Consider the following 23,330-nt stretch of genomic DNA (forward strand, 5'->3'; position numbering starts at 1 on the left):
AAATAAGAACAATGGTTGCAATAATAAGGGGTGCTTGAACACATCACTGAGATACCTAAAGAGTCAATGTACTAACAAAGATCACTGCTTAGTACAATGTGCATTGAACATCAGGAAGATTCATGACGCAGACAGAGTAAGACAGCATAAACTCCCAATCAAAAACTCAAAATGGCACATAATTTTAAAGTTATAAATTGTTTATTTCTAATTTTTCTACTTATTCTTTTTAGACCATGGTTGCCACTGGATAGCTGAAACCATGGACAGCACAACAGAGGAAATGTGAGAACTACTGTAATGGCTACCCATTCTTACCCAATGAGTGTGCAATGCATTCTAACTCAAGAAACAATAACAGTGTTTATGTCCTCAAGTGCAGGCTCCATGCAACTTCATTGCAAAAAAGTTCCCTTACAATTTCTTATTCGCTGACATGTCCTCACAAACTCACTGTTCAGTATGTTTTGATGGGTCTCCTTCACTTAATTAACATATTTTTGGATAATTTTGTATCATATGTTTCTCAAACAAAAATTTCAACTAGATAAGAATTACTTTCTGTCACAACAGATAGTACTCCATCAATGTTAGCTTGAACAACAGATTCATTGGCATTTTTAAACAAGAGACATTTCCCTTTTTAATATGTCATTGAATGAGACATATTAAAAATGGATGTGCACAGCTTTCTGAGGTAGATTCTATGAAAAATTTTATGAACTCAGTTCCATATATCCATAGTAATACTATGAATCACCCCAGCTTGTGGAACCATTGAAGGAAGCAGTAGTCAATGACTTTAATGATTGTGCCCTCTTTGTCCATATTGGTCAATTGAATTGTGGAAGAGTTTCTTTAAAGATTTACTGTACTGTTAATCCCAATTCAAGATTTTCTTGCACAAGAAGAGTGTTTGCCAAATAGTCAATAGTTAAAAAAAGAAAAAAGTTATCACTGTGATTTACATTTTCTTACTATGGATAAACAAACTAAATTTGAAGCTTCAAGGGGGGAGAAAGAAAGTTTGTGACCTTGATCACAAAGTGACAGGTGTGAGAATCTATGTCAAAATAGGTTCTTTTCATAAAATAAGTCAATAATAGTGCTACATATTTTTCTATCATGTCATTATGCGTGTTAATTTAAATACAACTGAGAGCATTACACAAGTTGACTACAAATTACAAATTGACTACAAATTTGCAAGAAAATTTTGGAGAATGCTCTGTTGGCATTTAGGGTGACTTTTCAATTTGTGACATAACTCTTTGAAATTGATGTTAATAATGTGAAGTTTGCAAGGTTAAGGAATTTCTTTAGCATATATGAATGTAATTTTGAAACTTATGCTCTAATAGTTGAGGTTCTCTGGAGAAAGAGAACGGGACCCACACACACATAGTCTCCAACTTACAACAGTTAGACATGATTTTTCAACTTTGCACATTCAGCTAAAACTATAAATTTAAAATTCTGGTCTTTCCTATGCTAGAAGTACGTGGTGCAATGCTCTTTCATAATGTGGGTCAGCACCAGCTTGTCATGGCTCCCGATCAGCCATATAATCACAAGGGGAAAGAAAATATTGGTTCTCAGAACTATGTTGTCATTGTATCTTTGATCCAAGTATTCAATAAATCATGTAAGACAACCAAGAATTTATTATAACAGAGGCCTGTGTTAGCTGATTTTGACCAACTGTACCCTAATGGAAGTTGTTCTGAACATGTTTAAGGCACAGCGATGCTGTGATGTTTGCTAGCTTAGGCGTATTGAAAGTTTATTTTCCATATGCTATTTTCAACTTCTGAGGGGTTATCTGGTACATGACTCCATCATAAGTCTGAGAGCATCTGTAGACAGGTAGATACACCTGAGGGGAATTATAATTGGATTAGATCATGCAATTTCGGTGGCCAAAAAGTCCCATGATATGCATCTGCAATCTAGAGTACCAGGGCAGCCAGTGACCTAGATGGTATAATTCTCAGTCTGAGGCTGAAGGATTGAGAACCTGTGGGGATACTAGCACAGGACCAGGAGTCTATAGCTGTGAGAATGCAGAATTCTAAATTCTCAGGGAGATGATGGGTGTGTCAGTTCCAGAATGGAGAATAAATTTGCCTTTCCTCTGCCATTTTGTTCTATCCTGACCTCAATGGACTGGATGGTGTTTCCCTTCATTGTTGAGAAGCAGAGCTTTCTTATTCAGTCCACAAAATGACAATCTTTTCCTCACAAGTCTATTGAGATATAGTGCTTTACCAGCTATCTGGGTACCCAACCAGTTAAATTGACACATCAAATTAAGTATAATATTACATAAATGACAAAATTCTTCTAAAAATGATAAACCAGTCTTTTGATATGAAATAAAAATTTCATTTTGAGTATTGGACTTTTATATGTATTTGAAATGACTTGAAAATATGAATTTACTTTTTCAATTATAAATTTTATTAAATCTAGAGAACATTTTTGATGGAAATTTGGTGTTCAAATTTCAATGCATTATGCAAAATTAGCACTTGGACTATAAAGATTAATCATGATAAAGAAAATAAAGTATCTCAGTTGAGCCATAAAATAAAATGAAATATTGTTATTATGGTATACCATGGATAGAATCTGAGAATAATTATCCTTAATAAAAGAAACCAAATACAAGTCACATTTGAGGTTATGTTGATTACATATTGAAATGAGAAGCCTGATAGACTGTTTTAAATAAATATATTAAAAATATCTCCTGTTTATGACTTTAATATGATGACTAGAAACATTATGCTTGTGAATTGCACTAGCATAGAGTTTTACATATGTGAATTAATTTGTTGGGTATTTGTATTGTTTAATACTACATTTTACTAATTTTGTCTATTTGTTTTCTCTCCACAGACATGTGTCAAAATCTCCCATTTTAATTGTGGAATCATCTATTTATATCCTGTCTTTTAATCATTCCATCCAGTTCTTCTTTGTAATTTGAAAAATAATTTATAAGAGATAGTCAAATTTGGAATTATAAGCTAAGTTGGTATAATGACTCTGGTTATAAAATGATCTTCTATCTCCAGTGGTGTTTTTGACCTAATGTCAGGTGTTTTTGACCTATTTTCTCAGATGTTGACATTGTTATATCAGCTTTCTTGTTTTGGTCTTGAGATATTATTTTTTTTTAAAAAAACATACTATTTTCAAACCTGCCTAGTTCTTTTACCTAATGTGTTTATATTTAATAGACACAATATAGTTGGGTTAGGTTTGTTAGTGTTACCTTTCATCCAGTTGGACAATCTTTGACTCTGATTTTAATATTTAGCCTAAACATGCTTATAAATGTTTCCATTTTAGGGCTTCATCACACTGCCACATCATTTTCTTCTCTTTGTTCCAACTGTGTTACATTTCTTGCTCTTCCTTTATTCCATTTGCTGAGTTGCTAAAGTCTTTTTTATGCCACTTTACCCTCTTCGTAATTCTGCCAGTTACAAAATCTTCTAAAGTGAACATTCTTTTAGAAATTAAAACATATATATGATTTCATAGAGTCACAAAACTCATTCCTCACCTTTTTGAATGTTGGAAGCTAACATTTATTATTCTTTTTTAAAACAAATAGTTTATTAAGAGACAATTCCTATACCATAAAGTTTATACTTATTAATTCAATAATTCAGAGAATTTTAGTATAGTATTGGTGTAGCAAATCTACCACTATTTAAATATAATCTAGAATATTTTCATCACTTCAAAGTTAACCTCTTAACCATACCAGCTTCCCATGTCTTGGCAACAATTAATCAACTTTCTGTCTCAGTGGATTTATCCATTCTGGACATAACAATGAAATAAAAGAATGTGACCTTGTATTTGGCTTTGTTTAGGAAAAGTAGTCTCAGAATCCATCTGTGGTATACCATATAAAAATATTTTATATTATGGCTGAGTAGTATTCTACTATGTGAATGTTCTACTCTCTGTTTATCCATTCATAACATGATAGACACTGAGCATCTGTCACATCTTGGCTATTATTAATAATGTTTCATTGGATGGAATTAGAATCATTGCCAAATAATACTGTTATGAGCATTCATGCACAACATATTTTATAAATATGTGTTCAATTATTTAGGTATGTATCTTTGAGTAGAAATGCTCAGTCACATTGTAATTTGGTTTGATATTTCAGGAACTGCCCCCAACATTTTACATTACCACTCAGATAAGCAGGAGGGTTCCAATTTCTCCATATCTTGTTAATGCCCATTACTCCTTAATGTCCAATAACACTTCTTACTCATTGATGTGCATTGTATCTTGTGGATTTGATTTGAAGTTCCTGGTGACTAATGATGTTGATCATCTTTCAAGTATTTGGAATTTTGCATACTGCCTTTGGAAAAATATCATTCAAATAATTTGCCCATTTTAAAGTGGGTTATGTATCTTTTTTCATTCAGTAGTGCTATTTTGATATTCTTAGGTACTCTGAATACTAGATCTTTATCAGACACAATGTGCAAATATTTCCTCCTGTTATGTGTGTTTTCAATTACTTGATATTGCCCTTTCATGCATGTAAATTTTTTATATTTGATGAAATTCAAATTATTCTTTCTTTGATTATATGTGCTTTTGGTGTCATATTATCAAACTGATGCCTAATCTTAAAGTCATGCAAGTTTTCACATTTATAGTTTTAGATCTTACATGTTTTTGATCTAGTTTTAATTAATACTTATATGTGACATGAGGCAAGGATTCAACTTTATTTTTTGCATGTGATTATCCTGTTATCTCAGCACCATTTGTTAAAGAGACCATACTTGTTCCTTTGAATGGTTCTGGCCTCTTTGCTGAAGATCAGTTGTCTATCAGAGTTTGGGTATATTTCTGGCTTCTCAATTATATTCTGTTGCTCTATAGGTATATCCTGATTCAAGTTTCACACTCTTCTGTTTATAGTAGCTTTGTGATAAGTTTTTTTTTATTGTAAACAAATGGGATTCATGTTGTTTCTCTGTTTGTACATGGAGTAAAGGCATAACATTTGTGTAATCATAAATTTACATAGGGTAAAATTGTTTGATTCATTGTTATTTTTCTCCTTCCCCCCAGCTCTCCCACCCCTCCTTTCCCTCTATACAGTCCTTCCTTCCTACATTCTTGACCGCTCCTTAACCCTAACTCTAACCCTAACACTAACGCTTCCCACTCCCCATTATGTGTCATCATCCACTTATCAGCAAGATCATGCTTCCTTTGGTTTTTTGAGATTGGCTTATCTCACTTTGCCTGGTATTCTCCAATTCATCCATTTGCCTACAAATGCCATAATTTTATCATTCTTTATGGCTGAGTAATATTCCATTGTTTATATATACTAATTTTCTTTATCCAGTCATCAATAGAAGGGCATCTAGGTTGGTTCCACAATCTGGCTATGGTGAATTGAGCAGCTATGAACATTGATGTGGCTGTATCTCTGTAGTATGCTGATTTTAAGTCCTTTGGGTATAGGCCAAGGAGTGGGATAGCTGGGTCAAATGGTGGTTCCATTCCAAGTTTTCTAAGGAATCTCCACACTGCTTTCCAGAGTGGTTGCACTAATTTGCAGCCCCACCAGCAATGTATGAGTGTACCTTTTTCCCCACATCCTCGACAACACCTATTGTTGCTTGTATTCTTGATAATCACCATTCTAATTGGGGTGAGATGGAATGTTTGGGTGGTTTTGATTTGCATTTCTCTTATAACTAGAGATGTTGAACATTTTTCCATATGTTTGTTGATTGCTTTTAAATCTTCTTCTGTGAAGTGTCTGTTCATTTCCTTAGCCATTTGTCAATTGGGTTATTTGTATTCTTGGTATTGAGTTTTTTGAGTTCTTTATAGATTCTGGAGATTAGAGCTCTATCTGAAGTATGATTGGCAAAGATTTTCTCCCACTCTGTAGGCTCCTTCTTCACATTGCTGATAATTTCCTTTGCTGAGAGAAAACTTTTTAGTTTGAATCTATCCCAGTTATTGATTCTTGCTTTTATTTCTTGTGCTATGGGAGTCGTGTTGAGGAAGTCTGGTCCTAAGCCAACATGTTGAAGATCTGGACCTACTTTTTCTTCTATAATCTGCAGGGCCTCTGGTCTGATTCCAAGGTCCTTAATCCATTTTGAGTTTAGTTTCATGCATGGTGAGAGATATGGGTTTAGTTTCATTCTGTTGCGCATGGATTTCCAATTTTCCCAGCACCATTTGTTGAAGAGGCTATCTTTTCTCCATTGCATATTTTTGGCACCTTTGTGTAGTATGAGAAAATTGTATTTATTTGGGTTTGTGTCCATGTCCTCTATTCTGTACCATTGATCTACCTGTCTATTTTGGTAACAATACCATGCTGTTTTTGTTACTCTTGCTTTGTAGTAGAGTTGAAAATCTGGTATTGCGATACCCCCAGCTTCATTTTTCCTGCGAAGGATTGCTTTAGCTATTCTAGGTTTCTTATTCTTCCAGATGAATTTCATGATTGCGTGGTCTATTTCTTTAAGGTACATCATTGGGAATTTAATTGGAATTGCATAGAATCTGTATAACACTTTTGGTAGTATGGCCATTTTGACTATTACTTCTGCCTATCCAAGAACATGGAAGATCTTTCCATCTTCTAAGGTTTTCTTTAATTTCTTTCTTTAGTGTTCTGTAGTTCTTATTGTAGATGACTTTCACCTCTTTTCTTAGATTAATTCCCAAGTATTTAATTTTTTCAAAACTATTGAGAATGGGGCAGTTTTCCTAACTTCATTTCTGAAGATTTATCACTTATGTATAAAAATGCATTAGATTTATGAGCATTGATCTTATATCCTGCTACTTTACTGAATTCACTTATGAGTTCTAAAAGTTTTCTGGTGGAATTTCCTGGTTCCTCTAAGTATATAATCATATCATCAGTGAACAGGGATAGTTTGAGTTCTTCTTTTCCTATTCGTACCCTTTAATTTCTTTGGTCTGTCTAATTGCTCTGGCTACAGTTTCAAGGACGATATTGAACAGAAGTGGTGAAAGAGGGTATCTCTGCCTTGTTCCAGTTTTTAGGGGGAATGCTTTCAGTTTTTCACCATGTAGAAGGATATTAGCCATGGGCTTAGCATAGATGGACTTTACAATATTAAGGAATGTTCCCACTGTCCCTATTTTTTCTAGTGTTTTGAGCATGAAGGGGTGCTGTATTTTATCAAAGGCTTTTTCTGCATCTATTGAAATAATCATGTGATTCTTGACTTTAAGTCTGTTGATATGGTGAATTACACTCATTTATTTCCGGATGTTGAACCAACCTTGCATCCCTGGGATGAAACCCACTTGGTCATGGTGCACTATCTTTTTAATATGTTTTTGTATGCGATTTGCTAAAATTTTGTTGAGAATTTTTGCGTCGATGTTCTCTAAGGATATTGGTCTGAAATTTTCTTTCCTTGATGTGTCTCTGTCTGTTTTAGGTATCAGGGTGATATTGGCTTCACAGAATGAGTTTGGGAGGGTTCCCTCCTGTTCTATTTCATGGAATACTTTGAAAAGTTTTGGAATGAACTTTTCTTTAAAGGTTTTGTAGAACTCGGCTGAGAACCCATCTGGTCCCGGACTTTTCTTTGTTGGTAGGCTTTTGATGACTTCTTCTATTTCATTACTTGAAACTGATCTATTTAAATTGTGTATGTCCTCCTCGTTCAGATTAGGCAATTCATATGTCTATAGAAACTTGTTGATGTCTTCGAAATTTTCTATTTTGTTGGAGTATAGATTTTCAAAATAGCTTCTAATTATGTTTTGTATTTCAATTGTGTCTTCTGTGATATTTCCTTGTTGATTCCGAATTTTAGTGATTTGGGTTTTTGCTTGTCTTCTCTTTGTTAGTGTGGCCAAGGGTTTATCAATTTTTTTATTATTTCAAAGAATCTACTATTTATTTTGTCAATTTTTTGTATTGTTTTTTTGTTTCAATTTCATTGATTTCAGCTCTGAGTTTAACTATTTCCTGTCTTCTAATACTTTTGGTGTTGGTCTGTTCTTTTTCTGGGGCTTTGAGCTGTAGTGTTAGGTCGTTTATTTGTTGAGTTTTACTTCTTTTATTGAATGTGCTCCATGAAATAAATTTTCCTCTAAGTACTGCTTTCATAGTGTCCCAGAGATTTTGATATGATGTTTCTTTGTTCTCATTTACCTCTAAGAATTTTTAATTTCCTTCCTAATATCTTCTGTTATCCATTCATCATATAATAGCATATGGCTTAATCTCCAGGTGTTGGAGTAATTTCTGTTTTTTACTCTTTCGTTTATTTCTAATTTCAATCCATTATGATCTGATAGAATACAAGGTAGTGTCTCTATCTCCTTGTATTTTCTAACATTAGCTTTGAGGCATAATATATGGTCTATTTTAGAGAAGGATCTATGTGCTGATGAGAAGAAAGTGTATTCACTCTTCTTTGGATGGTATATTCTATAAATGTTCATTAAGTCTAAATTATTGATTGTGCTATTGAGTTCTATAGTTTCTTTGTTCAATATTTGTTTGGAAGATCTGTCCAGTGGTAAGAGAGGCATGGTAAAATCACCTAGTATTACTGTATTATGGTGTATTTGGTTTCTGAGATTGAGAAGGATTTGTTTGACATACATGGATGCGCCACTGTTTAGGGCATAGATATTTATGATTGTTATGTCTTGCTGTTTTATGCTTCCCTTAAGCAGTATGAAATGTCCTTCTTTATCCCTTCTAACTTTGGCTTGAAGTCCACATTATCTTCAATGAGGATGGATACCCCAGCTTTTTTCCTGAGTCCATGCGCATGGTATGTTTTTTCCCATTCTTTCACCTTTAATCTATTGGTATCTCTTTCTATGAGGTGAGTCTCTTGTTGGCAACATATTGTTGGATCTTTCTATTTAATCCAATCTGCCAGTTTATGTCTTTTGATTGATGAATGCAGGCCATTGATATTCATGGTTATTATTGAGATATGATTTGTATTCCCAGTCATTTGACTCATTTTATTTTTTTATTTATTTTTGACACTACTTGGTTCCTCCTTTATTTGACAACTCCTTTAGGATAACTCCTCCCTTTGCTGTTTTGCTTCTTTGTTTTTCATCTCTTCTTCATGGAATATTTTGCTGAGAATGTTCTGTAATGCTGGCTTTCTTTTTGTAAATTCTTTTAGCTTTTGTTTATCATGGAAGGATTTTATTTCATTGTCAAATCTGAAGGTAAGTTTTGCTGGGTATAAGATTCTTGGTTGGCATTCATTTTCTTTCAGGTCTTGAAAAATGTTGTTCCAGGCCCTTCTAGCTTTTAGGGTCTGGATTGAAAAATCTGCTGATATCTGTATTGGTTTCCCCCTGAATGTAATTTGGTTCTTTTCTTTCACAGCCTTTAGAATTCTGTCTTTATTTTGTATGTTCGTTATTTTCATTATAATGTGCCTTGGTGTGGGTCTGTTGTAATTTTGTGTATTTGGAGTCCTATAAGCCTCTTGAACTTGATTTTCCATTTCATTCTTCAGATTTGGGAAATTTTCTGAAATTATTTCATTGAATAGATTGTTCATTCCTTTGGTTTTTTTCTCTAAGACTTCCTCAATCCCAATAATTCTCAAATTTGGCCTTTTCATGATGTCCTATAGTTCTTGGAGATTCTGTTCATAATTTCTTACCATCTTCTCTGTTTGTTCAACTTTATTTTCAAGGTTAAATATTTTGTCTTCAATATCTGAGGTTCTGTCTACCAGGTGTTCTATCCTATGGGTTGTTCTTTCTATGGAGTTCTTAATTTGGTTTATTGTTTCCTTTATCAAGGATTTCTGTTTGTTTTTTTTCAATATCTCTAACTCTTTATTGAAATGGTCTTTTGCTTTCTGTATTTGCTCTTTTAACTGTCGATTGGTGTGATCATTCAATGCCTGCATTTGCTCTTTCATTTCATCATTTGCTTCCCTTATTATGTTAATTATGTACATTCTGAACTCCCTTTCTGTCATTTCTTCTGCCATGTTGTCATTGGATTTTATTGATGTAACATCTGGATTTGTTTGAGGCATTCTCTTCCCTTGTTTTCTCATATTGTTCAAGTATCAGTGGACTGCTGAGATGTTGCAGATTTCCTCTATTGACTTATAATGTCCCTGATGATTTCTAGTATATCCCCTCTCAGCCTTCAGTAGCCTGAAGCCTTGGAGGAAGTTGATAATGCGGTGCTCCACAAGGAAGCTGCCTCTCTAGGGGTGGTGGCCTTCAGGTGGGGTATATTCCCTGCTAGTGGGCAGAGGTGCCTCCACTTGTTGACCAATGGTCAACCACAGGGGAACTAGGCTGCAGGCTGAGACAAGGCCAGTTTCGGCCTGTGTCTCTGGTTTTACTCTCCTTGTGGGAAAACCTCTCCCAGCGGGGAAGACTCACCTGGTGGGGAGGTCTCGCTGGTCAGTTCCCCTCCTGGCGGTTCCCCTCAATCCACAAGTACCTCCTGGGCAGTACAGCCTTCCTAGGCAACGTTCCCAGGGACCCCGACCTACCTCCTGGGCCTGGGAGCCTCACCCTTGGAAGACGAGTCTCCTTAGGCTGCCTCTCCTCAGAGAAGCTGCCTGAAGTCTTGGAAACTTTGCTCTGCCCCTCAGCTTGTCTCTGTGCAGCTCTTCCACCAAGAAGTCACCTAGGTCCCGGGATCGTGCTTTGCACCTAATCACCTGGCTATGCAGCCCCTCCTATGAGCAGCTACCTGGAACCCTGTATCGCCGCTTCGAGCCCCAGTGACCCACCACCTGCCTCTTCCTCCAGGCAGCCACCTGGTGTTCTGTGTGGTAGCTTTGAGACCAAGCAACTCACTGAGCGCCTCCCCCTCCTCGGGCAGCTTCAGGAGCCGGTGCTCTGAGTCCAAACAGCTTCCCACGCAGCTCCTCCTCTGGGCAGCTGCTGGAGCCCCAGTGGGTTGCTCTGAAACCAAGCATTGTGCTGAGCAGCCTCCTCTACAAAGCTCCCAGTTGTCTGTGTTCACTTCTCTAGTGGGGGGAGGGGTATCTTGCCACCTGGGCTGGGCAGTCTTCCTTTGCAATGTTCCCAGGGGCCTGGACCTACCTTCTGGGCCTGGGAACGTTGCCCTTTGCAGACGAGTCTCCTTAGGCTGCCCCTCCTCTGAGAAGCTGCCCGCAGTCCTGGAACCTTCGCTCCGCCCATCAGTTTGTCTCTGCAGCTCTTCCACCGAGAAGCCACCTAGGTCCTGGGACCCTGCTCTGCACCTAATCACCTGGCTATGCAGCCCCTACTCTGGGCAGCTGTCGGAGCCCCAGTGGGTTGCTCTGAAACCAAGCATTGTGCTAAGCGGCCTCCTCTACAAAGCTCCCAGTTGTCCATGTTCACTGCTACATCGGGGGAAGGGGTGTCTCACTGGGCAACTCTACTTCAAAAAGTTCCCTGCATTCCAGTACTATCACCCTATCTGGGATGTCTCCCCAATGGGAGAGACTCACCCGGTGGCTTTGAGTTGGTTCCAAGTCTCTCAATATCTCCTCTTTTGAATCCTGAGTCCTGGAGCAACATGAAATGCAGCCACCCTCTAGTCTGCCATCTTGAAAAAATGTGATAAGTTTTGAAACTGGAAAATGTCTTCCTTTTTTTCTTTGTGAAGAAAAATTTTGAAACAATGTTTTATAGTTTTCAGTATATATATCTTGTACATCTTTTGTTCAATTTATTCCAATTTCATTGGTCTTGAAACTTTTATAAATGAAATAATTTCCTTAATTTCTTCTTTGCACTACTTATTATAAAGTACATAAAAAGATAATTAATGTATTTATGGTGGTCTTGTATCCTAAGACCTTGCTGAACTCATTTATTCTAATAGTTTGTGTGTGTGCAAATGTGATTCTTTAGGTTTTGCTATACACAAGGTCAAGTCATCTTTTAATATAGTTTTAGTTCTTCTTTTCCAGTATGGAAACTTTTTTTTTTTTTTACAGTGTGGGGGATTGAACCAAGGACCTTGTGATTGTGAGGAAAGAATTCTATGAACTGAGGTATATCTCCAGCTCCTGAAAACTTTTATGTAGTTTTCAACTACAACTGAACTATTCTGACTACAACCTACCCAACATCAACACTAGAACAAACACTGCATACATGCTTGTCTTGTTCCTGATCTTACAGGAAATTAGTCATTCATGATTAAATACATAAGCTATGGAGTTTTATATGTGGTCTATATCAAATTGAAGAAATCCTCTTTGTTCCTATTTTTAAGATTTTTTTAAATTGTGAAATAGTGTTCAATTTTGTCAAATGCCATTTCTATATTTATTGAAAGAAGCATGTAGTTTTTATACTTTATTTGATTAATAAAAATGTTTGTTAATTTTGTATGCTAAACCAATTTTATATTCCTGGAATATACTCTGCTAGTTTTTAACAAATAATCCTCTTTGTCTATAGCTAGGTAAATCTGCTTGCATTTTCAGTAATTTTGCATTTGTATTCATAAAGGATATTGCTCTACAGTTGTCTTGTGATATCTTTGGTTTTGTTATTAGAGTAATAATATCATAGAATAAACCACAAAGTGGTTTCTATTGTATTTCTTTCAAAGTTTGCAAATTACTTTAATTCTGCCTTAAATTTTGGTAGAATTTACCAGCAAAGTCTTCTGGGAAATTATTTAATTACCAATTTAATCTTTACTGTTATAAGTCTATTCTTATTTTCTACACAGTAAGTAAATTTCAGTAGTTCATGTCTTTCTAGGAATGTACCCATTTCATTAACATGACCTAACTTATTTGCACACATTTGTTCATAGTATTACCTTAAAATTCTTTTCACTTTTGAGGGTCATTTGTAAAATATTTTCTACCCATCTCATTTTAGTAACTTCTTTGATAGTCTTTTCTCTCTTTGCATGGCCATAGAAAAATACATGTCAGTTTCTCTTTTAAATGAATCAGGTTTGGGGTTTATTTTTGTCTTTTGACAGTTTTTGAGTCTCTATTTCATTTATTTTTTTCTCTAATGTAATTTTCCAGCAAAAGCTGATGAACAGGTAAAATACTGGTGCTTATCTGGGGCTGTAGCTTTGGCATCCAAACCCTTTCAATCTTCTAAGCCACTAGTTTTCTGTTTGTTTCATTTTGTTTTAAGCAACTGAGATTGCAAGGTTGTTGGCTTTGATGTGGCTGTGGATCTGGGAAGATGTGGATGTGGTTAGAAAAAGTAAATAGAAACACCATCTTTCTTCAACATTCTTGGATTGTTGCAAGACTTTAAATTCAAGAGTTCTGAAAAATGTATTTGATAGTTTCAAAAGATTTTATGGAGAAGCAGATTGCCAAAGGTAGTTCTGATGCAAAATGTCCCCTTCTACATTTTATGACCTTAATTTTAGGTGTTATAATATTTTTAAATCATAAACATTATTATTTTATATAGCTGCTATTTATTTAAACCAATTTGTGTTGTCTGTTGGCTTTTCATTTGCTAATGCAATTCTCATTTCCATCAAGGATGATTTCCCTTTGGCTGCAGAATTTCCTTTAGTCTGTTGGTGACAAATTCCCTTGGTTTCATTTGTCTGAAAATGTCTTTATTTTGCCCTCATCTTTGAAGAGTATTTTTCCCCAGATATAATTCTTAAAATAATCTTCAATTATTCATGATTTTTCCACAAAATGATAAAAACCTCAGAAGTTGTCTCTACTGGAAGAACCATTTCAAAGTTTCTTGCTCCTCACATAGGAGATCTAGCTAGTAAAGTCAAAATATCAATTTGCCAAGTAAGAAACCACCAAGCATTTCATAAAATAATAAACCGCTAGAAATGCTAAAGAATGTAAGTGTAGGAAAGAAAGTACTTACCTTTGAGGGGTATAAAAATGTCCAGAAGGTGGACTCATACACAAGATACAGATGGAAAAAATCATTAGGAAAGAACCTGATATCTGCAGCCATTACTATGGAACTCAGCAAGAAATATTTATCATAGTTTATATTTTTTGATTTTCAGCTTGGTATGGGTGTCCACTTTCCCAAATGCTTTATAAAAATACAGTTAGGTCCACCACAAATACTTGATTTAGTCACATATAAGAAGGCCTGGGGATACAGTATCTTTTAGTGATGACTTCAGGTAATGTGCTGCCAACTGCCAGCACCATTCATAAATAAACTAGTGGTCCTTATAGTGAGGATCCCAGACCAGCAGCACCAACATCACCTGAGAGCTTGTTAAAAATATAAATCCCTAGGCCCAACCCTGATGGCTTAATCAAAAAATGTAGGGCTAGCACAAGATTGTGTTTTTACAAACTGTCCAAATGATACTGAAGTGTATTTGGGACATGCTGGTTAATTACCTAGCGAATCAGAATGAGAGTGCCTTAGTTGGCTTATATCACCAAGATGTAAGGAAGAAAGCAGAAAAGAACAATTTGGGGCATTGGACAATTTCTAGATGCTGTTTGTTCTCCTTGTTGCCGTGACTCACACAATTTGCCTATCTTGCCTTTTTGGCCAGATTAGAGAGTACATATTTTCTATCTTTTCTCTACATGCAAAGGCATAAAACTGCAATAGGGCACATCAAAAATCCTCCAAATATTTGGCTTTCAGGCAAACTGAACTCACAAGATGTAGACTAGTGTTTAAGAACATGGACTTCAAGTATGTGAGGTCTGGATGGAAAGATCACAGTCCACAGGCTTACCACAGGTTGTATCACAGGCAAGTTGTCTAACATCTTTGAGTCTCAGTTTATTCACCTGTGAAACAGTGATTATTACACCAACTGAAACATTCACTGGGCAGACTCAGTGTGACGATTTATGAGAGGCAATTGCACAAAGCCTGTCATATAGTAAACACTCGTTGAATATTGTTCTCATTTCTAGATGCTTCCCTATATAGAAGCAACTGTCAATTGTGTGTTGCTGGGGAGGACAATGGAGAACACATACCTACTTACATAAAAAATCCATTTATAAACTTGGCATTTTCCTCCATCTTCATTAGAAGCTCAATCATCAACTCTTTAGCTACTGTTAAATAAAATTGATGGAAGCCAGGAATTTGAACAAGGCACCTGCATTTGTTCAAATCTATACAGAGTTTAACAACAATCACTAAGCTTTGGTTGATTTAAAAAGACCTTGTAGGCAATTAACCAATTAAGGTTTACTCAACTGACTCAGAGATTAAGGTGTAGTCAAGTGAGTTGTTTTCTATGCTTCGCTTCAGTTTCTCTATAAATGCTGTCAGTTCACATTTGTAGTTATAGTTCTCTACACATGCTTTGGCTCTGGGAACTTCCCAATCCTTGAATTGCTTTGGTCTTGTTTCACTTTACTTTGTTTTTCTATGCTCAAATAAAATTTACTAGATTTATTCAGTCTAAGGCATTTTCCTTTTCATACTGGTTAGTGATTATTCTTTGAAATAGGCAAGTAAAGATAATTTTTAAATATAAAAGTTTGTTTCTGTCCTATTGACATTTACTTATAATTCACCCAAAGTAGTTAAAGAATGATTTTAAAATAATTGATCTAATTTAATATCTTTCCATTAGCCAATAGATTTGGATTACCTAAGAATTGGCAAGTAAATTTATGTATCTATTACATATATAAATTTGTGTTAGTCTCTATTACATGTAAGACTTTGTGCCTTTTACAAATACTTAGTGTTTTTTTTCACCAATACATTTTAATAAATACTCTGGTATTAATTTGTGGAAAGATATATGCATGCATTTGTGCATGAAAAGATTATAGTTCATCTGTTACTTATCATGCCAAACACTGACCTCAGTCTTCCATCATTTGATTAATTTGGTCTTTATAGCTGAACAAAAATATAACAGACATTTTAGTTAGTCTGAGCTGCCCCACTTGATAACTGAGTCAAAATGTCTTCATAGATAGTAAAGTCACAAAGAACTTGAAGATCATTAGTTTTGAATGATAACAGGGTTGAAAAACCCCTTGGGACTAAAGAACTTATGTTTGGAGTTCTAAAAGCTAGTCCCTGTAAGATGAATGTAAATAGTACCTAGGAGGGCAGGTCTGTGCCAGATAGGATTACTAAAGGAAAACTACCTTTAGCTCCTAGTTTGTGGTTTAATTTGAATTTCATATAAAATCTAAGGAATAATTTATATTCCTAATGTCAGAGAGCTGTGAATTGCTACATTAAAGTCACATCTTCCTATAAATAAATATCTTTTTAATATGCAAAACACAGTATCACATTCAAGCAGAAACCTGTACAACATAAAAACAATGCACTGTTCCTCCTTACTCCTATTCTTATGATTCCTGCATGAACATACAACAATTGCACGAGGTAACAGAGCTGCCTTCTCTGCTCTATTAAACCTCACAGTATATTTTTATACTGAGCTTTATGTATACTGTACTCTGTTAACTTTTGTTCAATTTATTTATTATCTCAAAATCCATAGAGAAGTTTAAATTCAATTTAGTGAATTCCTTTTCAAAGGATAGAAATTTTAAAACCCACTTTTATAGTGATCCTTGGTGATAGGAAACCTTAAATTAAATGACTAATGTTTATAAGAAAGGTTAAAATGCCCAAACGGAAAGTAGAACTAAATCTATCAGGAGCAGGTAAGGAAATGTCTCCATTAAAAATAAGATTATCTAAGAAGTTTGCAGATTTCGATAAAAGATGAGTTTAGCTAATCAGGAAGGAACTTTATAAAGCAAACACAAGGGAAATGCCTGCAAAGCTGTTTTATTTTCCTTTAATTAGGTCCCAAAGTCCCTTTAGAGATGGCTACAAACTCTAGCCCTGCCCTGATGGAGATATAGGGAATGTGGTCATGAATGTTGACAATGTGTCTTTCATAGGCATTTTCAGTCAGTTTTTTCCAGGTTATGACCAAAAGATCTGACAAGAATATTTTTTAGAAGAGGAAGTTTATTTGGTTTGTGTTGTTTCAGAAATCTCAGTCCTAAATGGCTGACTCTGTTCCTTGGGGCCTTAGATGAGGAAGGACATCATGGTGGAAGGGTGTGGCAGAAGAAAGTGGTTCAGAACATGATACCAGGAAGCTGAGAAACACAGTTCCACTCTCCTGGGATAAAATATATACCCCAAAGGCATGCCCCCAATGACCCACCTCCTCTGGCCACACCCCACCTGCCCTACAGTTATCACTCAGTTAATCCATTAAAGTGGATTAATACACTGTTAAGACTCTCATAAAGCCATCTTTCACCTCCTAGCTTTCTTGCATTGTTTCACACATGAGCTTTCATGGGACACCTAACATCTAAACCACAACAGCAGGACATCATCTTTATCCTGGTGAATGGCTTAACATCTAAGTGTCTGACCAGGTCTCCCTCTGGCAGAAAACTCATATTTCCTGTCAGGTTCTCTGTGGCTCTTGTCTGAACTGTACCCAGTTTGTTATTACCCAAAGAACCACTCTCTAGGAGAGCCCTAACTGGTAGAAGAGTTAGTTTCTGTGTGTTAGTCTGGTGAGACCTCAAGGAAGCAGCAAAACCAAACCACAAAATAATAGTTTTATTATTTATAGATCCACAAAGTAGCAGGCAGCATGCCTTGCAGGGTATGGAGAGTGGGGATGCAGTATCCAGGACACCCTCATGAAGCAGAGGGGGAACACGAGAACAGGGGATGACACCTGTTCTTAAGCGCCATGGTCCCTACTCCTTTGGCTTCTCTGTGGAATGTGCATTACCTAGTTTAAAGAACACATACATGAAGGCAGAAGTTCTTTTCATGACTCTGCAATTAACCATTAGGTTGTACTGTGTTTAGCAGCTATGGGTGTGTTGGTTTGGGGTCAGTGAAATGAGGACTAAGCAGACCACATCACAACCACATCTGAAAGGAAGGTTTTAACTCATTCAGACACATTATGTTCAGGACTAAAAATGGATGTTTTTATGGTTTGGATGTGAGGCGTTCCCCAAAAACTCACATGTTAGACAATGCAAGAAGGTTCAGAGGAAGAATAATTGGGTTGTGAGAGTCTTGAACAAATCAGTGAATTAATTCCCTTATAGGGATTAACTGAGTGGTAATGGAAATGGTAGGGTATAACTGCAGGAGATAGAAATGGGGGTGTGACTTTGGAGTATGTATTTGCATATGGCATGCGGAGACTATCTCTCTGCTTTCTGATCATCATGTGAACTGCTTCCCTCTGCCACACTCTTCTGCCATGATGTTCAGCCTCACCTGGAACCCAGAGGAATAGAGCCAGCTGTCTATGGATTGAGACCTCTGAAACCATGAACTCTGAATAAATTTTCCTCCTCTACAATTGTGCTGATTGGTTCTTTCAGACATAGCAGAAAAAAAAAAAAAACTATCTGAATCAGATGCCAAGGCAGCAACTCTGTTAAACAAATTTATGACAAAATCATTTTTCTTAGTGCTGGAATCTGAGAATATAGCACAAAAGAAAAAAAAAGTTAAGGTCAGTAAAATTTTATAAAATCCTAGTAGGAGAAACAAGTTAAACTCAGATGAATACATCTGGAATATTTTGCTAATAGACTTAACACAAATATTTGAAAAGTAAAGATATTCATAAGGTGTATTAGTAAAATAAATTATAACTCTAAAGAAAAAAAGGTCTCTCCACCTCAATACCCATGCCTCTATTTGCATACAGCACAGACTTGGCAGGCTTTCTAAAATTTAAATTATATGATTTTCTCCCTTGCATGCTGATTATAGTAGTCCTCCACCATCTCCAGCAAGTTCTCTTCAAAGGTCTCAAGTGATTTAATTCTGAGACATTCAGTGGTTTTAAATCTTAATGTGACAGCATTGATTTGGCAGATCTTTAACACTATCTTTTCTAATACATGAATTCCACCCATATTATTTTTCACACACTATCTTCTACTGCCATTAAAATATGGTGTCAGCTGGGTATGATCCTGGTGACTCACAAGGCTGAGGCAGTTAGACTGCAAGTTCAAGGCCAGCATCAGGAACTTAGTGAGGCCCTGAGTAACCTGGGAAGACCCTGTCTCAAAATAAAAAATAAAATAAAAGTCCTGGGGATGTAGCTCAGTAGTAAAGTGCCCCTGGGTTCAATTCCCAGTACCAAAAATAAATAAATAAATAAATAAATACATAAATAAATAAAATAATGTGATTCCAATCTCTGAAATAAAAGCTATTTGCACTTCTTTCCCTACAGTGGTAACTTTCTTTCATCTATTTTTATTATATGACCATCTTTCTTTTTGTGAATTTCCTGTTTAAAGACCTCTCCTTTTCCTACTATGCCTGAAAATAAATCACAGTATATTGGAGGTGGAATGTGTGCTACAACAGCAGAAAATTTGTCATAAGTATTCTCAATTGCTTATCTTCTATTTGAACAGAACTCATACCTGAAGAAGCCCTTCCCACATCAGATAGTTTTCATTACAGAGATTTTTAAAGAAAAAAATTTTAATCCATTGTTGAAATTTTCATCATAGTAAGCCAAACATATGGTCTTATCTAGGATAAGCAAGTGGTCTTTGACAGGAGTGAGACTCTGTAGTCATTTCTAGGCATTCTCTTTGGCTCTCTACTCACTGTTTTCTAGAAATGAGATCATAAACAATTCCTTGCCATCCTTTCAATTTTCTGATTTTCTGAGATTCTTGGCAGCTTCTCTGATATTGCTCTCCCAACCCTTTCAAAGACTTTGAAAACACCTTAATCCCCTGCATTTTAGATCTTTTCCTGATGAGAATTCCTAAGATTGGTGCCTGTTTTCCTTTGACCAAAACTGAATAATAATGCATAATCTTTGTTAGTTTATCTACTTTTTTTGCCCAGATTATTAATCAGGGACAATGAAAGAACTGACAGTGCTAATAACTTATATCAATTACTTTACACTATTGATTCCTATAAAATTGTGTTCAATCATAATCCCAAAGTTACATTCAGGTCATCTATTTCCAAAGAAAATAATGCATTTTCTGTGTTTTTGATGTATTTAAAAAAATTATGAAACAATACTAAATTCCTTCTGGTGACATGGGATATTAACAACTTGAAGTGGATTTTAAATAGTTATTAACAGGTACTCATAGAGAAAACAGAATAGGTAGAATACATTTGTTTGGATACTAAGGCTTCAGTGGTTTTTAAAAACCTTTTCCTTTTACCCTCTTGGAGACTGTGGTCTAGAGAGATACAAATTCCTTACTTTCCAAAGATTTTCTTTCTCTTTAGTTCATTTACATTAACATCACTTGGTAATTTTCACAAATTTTCTTTCTTTGTCAATCATGTCTACATGCAAATACCAGAAAAATACTGTAATTCATTTCTATTTATCTTATGATTTACATCCAGCAACAGCTTCTGAATGTGCCCCTCCATGTTATACTCTATAGCAGAATATTTAAGACTCTTTGCAATTTAATCCAATATTCGTTCAAACTTATCCCAAAGTGATAACTAACATTTAACACTGTGTTATGAGACACGTTCTTTGACTAGTTTGAAGGCATTTTCTTATAGCTGACAATAAGCATATAAGGTCTATAATCTTAAGCTCATTTTTTTTTCAGATAATGAAATTGAAACTCAGAGAACTTGTATCATCATTGAAGTTAATGCAGATAATTAATTCTGGATATGGAATTTAAACCTAGTGCTATTTGATACTAGAAATGAAGCACTGTAATAAGCTAAGAAATGGTCCTCAAAGATATAAGATCCTAATACTTGAAACTTGTAACTTACTTTACATGGAAATAACTATTGAGATGGAATTTACTGAACAATCTTCAGATGGGACAATTGTCCTATATTTTCTGGGTGAACCCTAAATGCAATCACAAATATGATGATAAACAAGATGGAGAGGCACATTTGACAGAGTATACAGAAATGAAAGGAATGTGGCCATCATAAATCAGTGAATACGGGTGGCCACCAAAATGGAAAAGGCAAAGATTCTCCTCTGGAGTCTTTGGATAAAGCACAGTCCTGACAGCACTTTAATTTTGGTTTATTTATTCTGATTTTAAGATTTTTGTCTTCAGGGTTGGGGAAAAACACACTTCTGTTGTTTCAAGCCACCAAGTCTGTGATAATTTCTTATAGCAGCCAAATAAAACTCATATGAGCATTGAAACCTTACACTATGCTCTGCAGACAAATTCTCTGATTCTCAAAGACAACTCAATCTGAAAAGGAATTAGAGGGTGATGACCACAGGGCTTGGTTTTAAGGGGATTACTTTACTATCTTTTGTTTTTCTTTTTTTTTCTTTTGGTATTGGAGATTAAATTCAGGGAAACTCGATTACTGAGCCACATCCCCAGCCCTATTTTGTATTTTATATAGAGACAGGGTCCCACTGAGTTGCTTAGCGCCTCGCTTTTACTGAGGTTGACTTTGAACTTGTGATCCTCCTGCCTCAGCCTCCGGAGCCCCTGGTATTACAGACATGTGCCACAGCACCCAGAAAGGGCATTCCTTTCAAGACTATCTGAGTCTAGGTAGAGAAACCTAACCCTAAAGGAAATGATATATCTGAGACTGGGAATAATCTTACAAAATATGGTACCAAATCAGAGTGGAAACATCAAGATTTAGTTGGGTAAAATTAAACCTGAATATTATTTTAGTATTTTTTGGTTTTCAAATACCAAAAGAAAACGTGGTCCTTGAAGTCATGGCAAAGCAATTCCTGAAAAATAGTGATAACTGGTTGTCCCTGAAGAAAACAGTGGCCATGCTGTAGTAAAGCAGGTTAGATGAGTGAAATTGCAAAAATTGCTGATGGGTGAAAAATCAAACTGATGTGTGATTTAATAAAACAAGCAACATAAAAGCAGATGCATAGTCACATGCCAGGCCTTTGTATTTGACAGATCCTACAGAGCATTCTTATCAGTAAGTGTGAGCAACAAAAAGATTTCAGGATTAGTGTAGAGGTTTTTACCCCTTAGAGTTAGAGATCTCTCAGAAACAAGAAACAATTAATTAAGCACAATTACATCAGTTAAAAAATATTAAATTGGTGCTCACTCTGGCAGCATACATACTAAAATTGGAATACAAAGAAGATTGTAATGGTCCATGTGCAAGGATCACACAGATTCATGAAGTTGTCCATGTTTTTTAAATGTTAGGTCACATTTGAAAGTAAGTTAATGAGTTACTTTTGAATTCTGAACTCAGACTGTAAAATAAAAGAAGAGCTTAGAATGAGATAATCCAAGCTCTGAAAGAAAATAATTGCCAGCCATGATTCCTATACCTATCAAAGCTATCTTTCAAAATTGAAGAAGAAATAAAAATCTTTCCATGATGAAGATAAACCAAAAAAACAAATGTCCACTAAGCCAGCACCACAAATATACTCAAAGATATATTACACACAGAACTAAAAATGAAACCACAGAGCTCTCAAATAGATGATTCTCTCAGAGAGCAATTAAATAAATTAAAATTAGGACTAAATTAAACATAAGACAAAGCCCATATGACAGAAAATAACAAACATCTATTCATAATAACTCTGAACATAAGTGATTTAAGCACTTCAAGGAAAACACATAAATTTGCAGATTTTTAAAAAAGTTTTAACTATATCTGGTCAGCAAGAAAATCATCATATGGGCAAATATATCCACAAGCTGAAAGTAAAAGAATTGAAAACTATCTTTCATGTGAATGTAGTCCTAAAAAAAGTTGGAGTACATATTTTCATATCTGACAAAGCAAATTTCAAGGAAAAAGTAATCAGAAGAGATAAAAATGGTTACTACATGTTGGTAAAGGGAACAATCCAACAAGAAGATATACCAAAAGCAAATATTCATGCCCCAAATGTCAGTGCATCTAACTACATAAAACAAACACTTCTTAACATTAAATTTCAAATAGACCCCAATACAATAATACTGGGTGATTTCAATACACCCCTCTCACCAGTAGACAGGTCATCCTGATGTAAAGTAGCAATAAATCTACTTGCAACCTAAATAACACCATAAATTGAATGGACCTAACAAATACATATAGACTATTTCATCCAAAGCAACTGGATTCACTTTCTTCTCAGCAGCTTCAGGACCTTTTGAAAAATAGACTATACTCTACATTACAAAGCCAGTCTTAGCAAATACAAAAAATAATAATCTTATGCATCTTATCACATCATAATGTAATGGAATTAGAAATTGACAGTAAGAAAAATTATAGAAATCACATAAGTGTGTGAAGATTGAAAAATGGTTTTTTGAATGAGAAGTTGATCATAG

General features: G+C 35.3%; 1 non-coding gene across 1 annotated transcript; it reads left to right on the forward strand.

Moving 5' to 3' along the window:
* Nucleotides 1-22,084: 22,084 nt before the first annotated feature.
* LOC124974385 (U6 spliceosomal RNA) lies at nt 22,085-22,186 on the forward strand. Its single transcript, XR_007106775.1, has one exon. It is a non-coding gene; the product is annotated as a U6 spliceosomal RNA (small nuclear RNA).
* The last annotated feature ends 1,144 nt before the right edge of the window (nt 22,187-23,330 follow it).

The sequence above is a fragment of the Sciurus carolinensis genome, unplaced genomic scaffold (assembly GCF_902686445.1).
Source record: "Sciurus carolinensis unplaced genomic scaffold, mSciCar1.2, whole genome shotgun sequence".
In the NCBI taxonomy this organism is placed as follows: Eukaryota; Metazoa; Chordata; class Mammalia; order Rodentia; family Sciuridae; genus Sciurus; species Sciurus carolinensis.